General features: G+C 43.1%; 1 protein-coding gene across 1 annotated transcript in view; it reads left to right on the top strand.

Moving 5' to 3' along the window:
* The first annotated feature begins 2,163 nt into the window (after window positions 1–2,163).
* LOC122550599 (serine protease 23-like) overlaps window positions 2,164–6,324 on the top strand; it is a 22,247-nt gene continuing 18,086 nt past the window's right edge. Inside the window, exon 1 of the mRNA XM_043691567.1 lies at window positions 2,164–3,497. The gene's annotated coding sequence lies outside the window, so the exon portion shown is untranslated. The remainder of the gene's footprint in view (window positions 3,498–6,324) is intronic.

The following is a 6,324-nucleotide window of genomic DNA, read 5'->3' as shown; positions in this document are numbered from 1 at the left end:
GGCGTTCAACAAGGTTCCTCATGGCAGACTGGTTAGCAAGATTAGATCATATGGAATACAGGGAGAACTAGCCATTTGGATACAGAACTGGGTCTAAAATAGAAGACATAGGGTGGTTGTGGGGGGGTTTTGCCTTTTAGACAGGAGGCCTGTGACCAGTGGTGTACCACAAGGATCAGTGCTGGGTCCACTGCTTTTCGTCATTTATATAAATGATTTGGATGTGAACATTAGAGGTATAGTTAGTTAGTTTGCAGATGACATCAAAATTGGAGATGCAGTGGACAGCAAAGGAAATTACCTCTGAGTACAATAAGACCTTGATCAGATGGGCCAATGGGCTGAAGAATGGCAGATGGAGTTTAATTTAGATACATGTGAGATGCTGCATTTCGGAAAGACGAATCAGGGCAGGACTTACACACTTAATGGTAAGATCCTGGTGAATGTTGCTGAAGAAACAGACCTTGGAGTGTAGGTTCATAGTTCTTTGAAAGTGGAGTCACAGGTAGATGGGATAGTGAAGAAGGTATTTGGTATGCTTTCCTTTATTGTTCAGAGCACTGAGTATAGGAGTTGGGAGGTCATGTTGCGGCTGTACAGGACATTGGTTCAACCACTTTTGGAATATTGTGCGCAATTCTGGTCTTCTTCCTATTGGAAGAATATTGTGAAACTTGTAAATATTTTCTGAACTCTTTCAAGTATGTTTCCAGGGTTGGAGGATTTGAGCTATAGGGAGAAGCTGAATAGGCTGGAGGTGTTTTTGCTGGAGCATTGGAGGCTAATTGATGACCTTGTAGAGGTTTATAAAATGATAAGGGGCATGGATATGGTAAATAGATAAAATCTTTTCTTTGGGTGGTGGATCCAGAACTAGAGGGCATAGGTTTAGGGTGAGAGGGGAAAAATTTAAAAGGGACCTAAGGAGCTACTTTTTCATGCAATGGGTGGTGCGTGTATAGAATGAGCTGCCAGAAGAAGTGTGGAGGCTGGTACAATTACAACATTTAAAAGGCATCTGGATGATTATATGAATAGGAAGAGTTTAGAGGGATATGGGCCAACAGCTGGTAAATGGGAATAGATTAGGTTAGGCTAACTGGTCAGCATGGATAAGTTGGATCAAAGTGTCTGTTTCCATACTGTATATATCTCTATGTCTCTATGACTGTATGCTGTCTTTTTTTCCATCATGCCAGCCTTGAGACTTGCCTTGAGCTTTGTAATGTTCCAAATTGCAATGTGTTAACTTTTCTTTATTTGACCACCAAGATGATGATGATCCCATGGGGTGTGATTTCCCAACCAGGAGAAAGTTGGACATGCCTCTTTTGTAGCCCCTTCCCCCTTGGCATGAACAGAGGATATTCTGAAGAGGATATACAGTTATAAATGCAATTGCCCAAAGACTCTGTCCCAGTACATGCCTCTAATGACCTGATGCATCTGTTACCCATGTGGAAATTCTTGAGTAGCGGCTCCCAGGTTTACAACCTTGTCCCCATTGCCAAATTCAAATGACAAATAGATCTCATTAGAAGCTTGCTCGTGACTTTGTTTAACATGGGGACGTTGGGGTAGCCATCATTATCCACACAATTTTAACAGGTCAGTGATCACATTTTGGTAACTTGTCAAGCCATAATGACTAAGACCTCCTCACTGCTGAAGCCTTCTGACACCTTTGTAGCATGTGAGATGCACAGTCTTCCTTTGCCTCTTCTGCATGGGCAACCTTTTGGGCCAGACTTTATCTGGCATCTCACCCTGACCTTGTCACATGGGTGACCCTACTAAGAGCACAGAACTCCCGAAAAATTCACTCAAGAGACCACGCATGTCTTTACACCATATCAAGGTGGCAAATTGGAATAAATAATGACTGAAGGAAATATGTCTTTTTTATGGAATGGAGCTTGGGAAAATATGAACAATGGTCAAATTTACCTGAAACAGCACCTACATGGTGGATTATCTAAATGGTCTTTGCATGTTCCTACATTCTTAAGTGTGATTAATTTTCATTCTTCATGCAAATTTGTCTAATTAATATAACAGCAATAAATAGGTATACAGACATGTTTCAAATACAACCCATATAATTTAAAATCATTTGGTCAAATTTAGTTGTCTACACAAACAGACTTTGAATATGGCAATTTGAATAGTAATTTTATTGATTTAGATCTGTGCACTTCTTGATCTCATGGATTTTGCTTTGTGCTAGAGCGGAAACAAACTGTACTTTCACACATTCACTAAATCAGTCTGACTCAGTACAATCCCACAATTTGAGATCACCTGACCTGGATAAATATGGTCTACCTTTCCACTTGTCACTAGCACTGTAAATATTTCAGATCTTCTCAACTGTCTTGAAGCTTTTGATTTTAGAAGTTCTGTGAAAGAAATGTTGACAGATGGAGGCCAGCATGCAGGATGTGCATTTGAGCAACCTTCAGTGTGGTTGTCAAACCATCAGGGGTAACGAGTATAATATTATTGCATATTGTTGCAGTAGTTTGTAGTTCACTAGATCTGCAAACAACTTATGATGCTGCAGGTACTGGAAATGAATCCGTCCAAGTGTCTGGTGAAGCTTTTGGACAGCCTTTTTAAAATTTCACTATAATTAACAAAATGTGGACGAGGGCTTCACGACCCTGGGACAACTGTGTGGCTCTAGCGCTGCACATCACTGAGTATAAATAGAGCAGTGTGGCAGAGTTAGAACACATTGCACTCTCTGGAAGCCACAAACAACAATCTAGACTAAAAGATTCATGTGGACATGGACAGGTGAAGACGATAGATTAATCCCTACATAATGTAACTCTGAGTCTGGCATATGTATGATTTCCATGCATCATAGTATTAATATTACTGTATAGTAAATAATATTACTGTGAGGTCTCAGCTTGAAGACAGTTCTTCAGTTTGCCTTCTCCTCAGCCTGTCTTGAACCCAGGCTCATAGCGGTATTATACCACTTAGTAAAAAAATCTAATTGGCACTACTTAGCTTTAAAATGTTATAATAGTTTACATTGTGGTGTTGTTTGATTGGGGAGGGGAGGGGGGAAGGGACCGATAAGAGCTGGGCTGATGTGAACGTCGGACGTCGTCTGGACCCACGTGACGAACAAACATCCAGCGCAGCGAGAGTTAGGGAAAGTTCAGCAAAAAAAAACTTTCCCAGGAACTTGTGCTGAGGGTTTGGTGAGTAGCGACTAAAAGGGAGGTACACACAGCTGTATGGAGCAGTTCTCGCAGCTACACGAAAACAAACATCTCTGCAGGCTGGGAGTAAAGAGAGCATATTGACGGGAGAGAAACCAGCCGGATCCCCAGTTGTACAAAACAGAGAGAGGGCTGAACATCCTCTCACCATAAATCTCAGAGGAGAGAAAGAATGAAAGTCGGTGCACCTGCTGGAGTCTGAACAAAAGCCACAGCACTGCAAGTGGGAGCAGGCCGTTTGAAAAGCGAGCCCAGGTATCTTGTGTCCCGCTGTTTCATCCTTTTAGTTTCTGCATGAATATTTCATTGTGTCACTTCAAGAGTTGCGTGCGGGAATGCGCTTTCGTCTAGTTGCTATAACAGCAAAGTATTCATTTAAACCAATATCTCCGGAATAAACTAATCCTGACAGATCATAGAAAAGACGAAGAGAATGAATTCTCAACCAAGTCAAAAAAAATGTGTATAAAAATAAGTTCCATACTTTGCAACCGAGAATGGCCAGCTGTTAAAATAATGTCACGTTCGGTACTTTTGACTATTTCATCTTCAGATTGAAACAACTTTGGTTGCAAGTTTGAACTGTAGCTGTTTCCGTTTCTGAGGTCCGATGTCCGTGGTTTGAGGTGAGGCAAAGATTGAGAGAGGTCAGGTACAGCGTTGTGTCCTCACTGTACGTTTGCTGTGTGTGCTGTTTAACCCGGCTGGGAATTAATCATGGCCACGAATAGCCCAGTTATGCTTCACTGAGGTGTGTTTGGTGAAAGGGAAAGAGAAGAGAGCACATTGCGTGCACTGTGGTCTTATATTCTCTTCTCATACAGGGTCAGGGCGTCACTCCGCGGTGGGTAAGATTATTCTTTATTTGAATTCAATTAAGATTTAAGCTAACACCTTGTGCCCGAGCTACAGGAGATCTCCTCCTTCTTTCAGATCATTTATTTTTCTTCAGCCACCTTTGTGAGTCTCCGACAGTCGCCCATTTTCACCTTCCTTCCTCCAACTGTGAGCCTGGGTGAAATCTGCTTGGTGACCTGGCTGTCAGGGACAACTCCAGGCCAGTTCCGAGCCGGCAGGGATAGACCGAGCCCGGCCAGGAGCTAGTGGAATTCACTCGCGTGTTGAAGGGGGCTGCTTTCCGCGCCAGAAAGTACTCCGACCCCGATAAGCAGATCACTGCTCGAGCGATTCGACTACTCCTGTCTCTCATTTCCCAGAAGTTCTTTGATTGCTGAAAGGTTTATTCAGTTTTCAGACCAGTTTTCATGTTTCCAGGACGATGACATCCTTTGCAATCGAGCCTAAGTGTTGAAGATTGCAAAAAAAAAATTGAATCTGTGGTCTTAAACAGTTGCCGCTTTTTCAGGAGCTCTTACAGCTCTGACTGGCTTCAGATTCTCATCCTGAGAAATCAGCCATGTCATAGAAGCTGGTTTGTTGTGGTTACCCGGGTTTCCTGGTGGTCACACATCCCAGCAGCTGGATCTGGGTTCAGCCCGGACAGGTCAAACCGTCTTTACTATTTCTCATAAGTTATCATCACAGCTTCCTTTGCATCAATTCGGGAGCAAGGTGTATCCCTCTCCTTAGAGGAAAGCAGATTTGGAGATTTGAACAAGAGCTGTTGCAAAGGGTTGGATAATATTGGGAAGGAGAAGCTGTTCCCAATAGCAACGGGTCAGTCACCTGAGGACACAGAAAACATATTAAGAAATCCCTTCAAAAAAGGCTAGGGGGAGATACGTGAACGTTTTTCACGCTGCGTTGTTATGCTCTGGGATGTTTGTACCTGAGAGGGTGGTGGGAGGAGTTTCGTTCGTCACTTTCCAAAGGAACTTTGGTTTATACTTAAGGATTTGGGTTGCTAAGCTAATGTCTTGTGCCACAATGGTAGTGTCCCTACTTCTGAGCCAGAAGGCTTGAATTCAAGTTGAAAAGTGTGACACTGGAAAAGCACAGCAGGTCAGGCAGCATCTGAAGAGGAGGAGAGTTGATGTTTCCGGCATAAGCCCTTCATCAGGAATGTTGGAACACATCTCCCCCTAGCCTTTTTTGAGGGGACTTTGGAGAGACTCTAACTCTCCAGCATCTGCAGTCCTCGCTTACTCCTAGGACTGAAATCAAGTCCCATTTGCTTTAGAGGTATCAACTTTTCTGAACAGGTAGATTACAGGTATCTGTAGGGGTGTGGAGTTGGGTCATCTGTTCACATGCCAAAATGACGCTCCAAACTCCACGAAAAAAAATTTGGGTTTCTAAGCTTTTCAGATTTCGGAATTTTGAATAAAGGATTATGTACCTGTAATTGGTAGTCCTCAGCAGAAGCAAGTTGACTGAATGTCCTCATTAAGTGCTGCTTCTTTCTACAAGATAAACTGAGGAGAGGAACAAAATGAGTGGTACCTAGAAATGTCAAGGAGTTCAACAAATACCAAACCATAACACTAACAAAAGCCAATCAATCACATCAAATAGGCTGACACAGCCTCGCAGAAGCTGTCAATCCAAAACCAATCAGACAGCATCAGTATTTACTGTGGAAAAGGATATGGAAGATATAGACTGTCGGGAAATAGATGGTGACATCTTGCAAAATGTCCAAATTACAGAGGAGGAAGTGCTGGATGTCTTGAAATGGTTAAAGGTGGATAAATCCCCAGGACCGTGATCAGGTGTACCCAAGAACTGTGGGAAGCTAGAGAAGTGATTGCTGGGCATCTTGCTGAGATATTTGTATCATCGATAGTCACAGGTGAGGTGCCAGAAGGCTGGAGGTTGGCAAACGTGGTGCCACTGTTTAAGGAGGGTGGTAAGGACAAGCCAGGGAACTATAGACCAGTGAGCCTGACCTCGGTGGTGGGCAAGTTGTTGGAGGGAATCCTGAGGGACAGGATGTACATGTATTTGGAAAAGCAAGGACTGATTCGGGATAGTCAACATGGCTTTGTGCGTGGGAAAGCATGTCTCACAGACTTGATTGAGTTTTTTTGAAGGAGTAACAAAGAAGATTGATGGGGGCAGAGCGGTGGACGTGATCAATCTAGGCTTCAATAAAGCGTTTGAAAAGGTTCTCCATAGGAGA

This window comes from Chiloscyllium plagiosum, chromosome 6 (genome assembly GCF_004010195.1).
Source record: "Chiloscyllium plagiosum isolate BGI_BamShark_2017 chromosome 6, ASM401019v2, whole genome shotgun sequence".
Lineage (NCBI taxonomy): Eukaryota > Metazoa > Chordata > Chondrichthyes > Orectolobiformes > Hemiscylliidae > Chiloscyllium > Chiloscyllium plagiosum.
The sequence above is the reverse complement of the archived record's forward strand: the minus strand, read 5'-3'. Positions and strand labels throughout refer to the sequence as shown.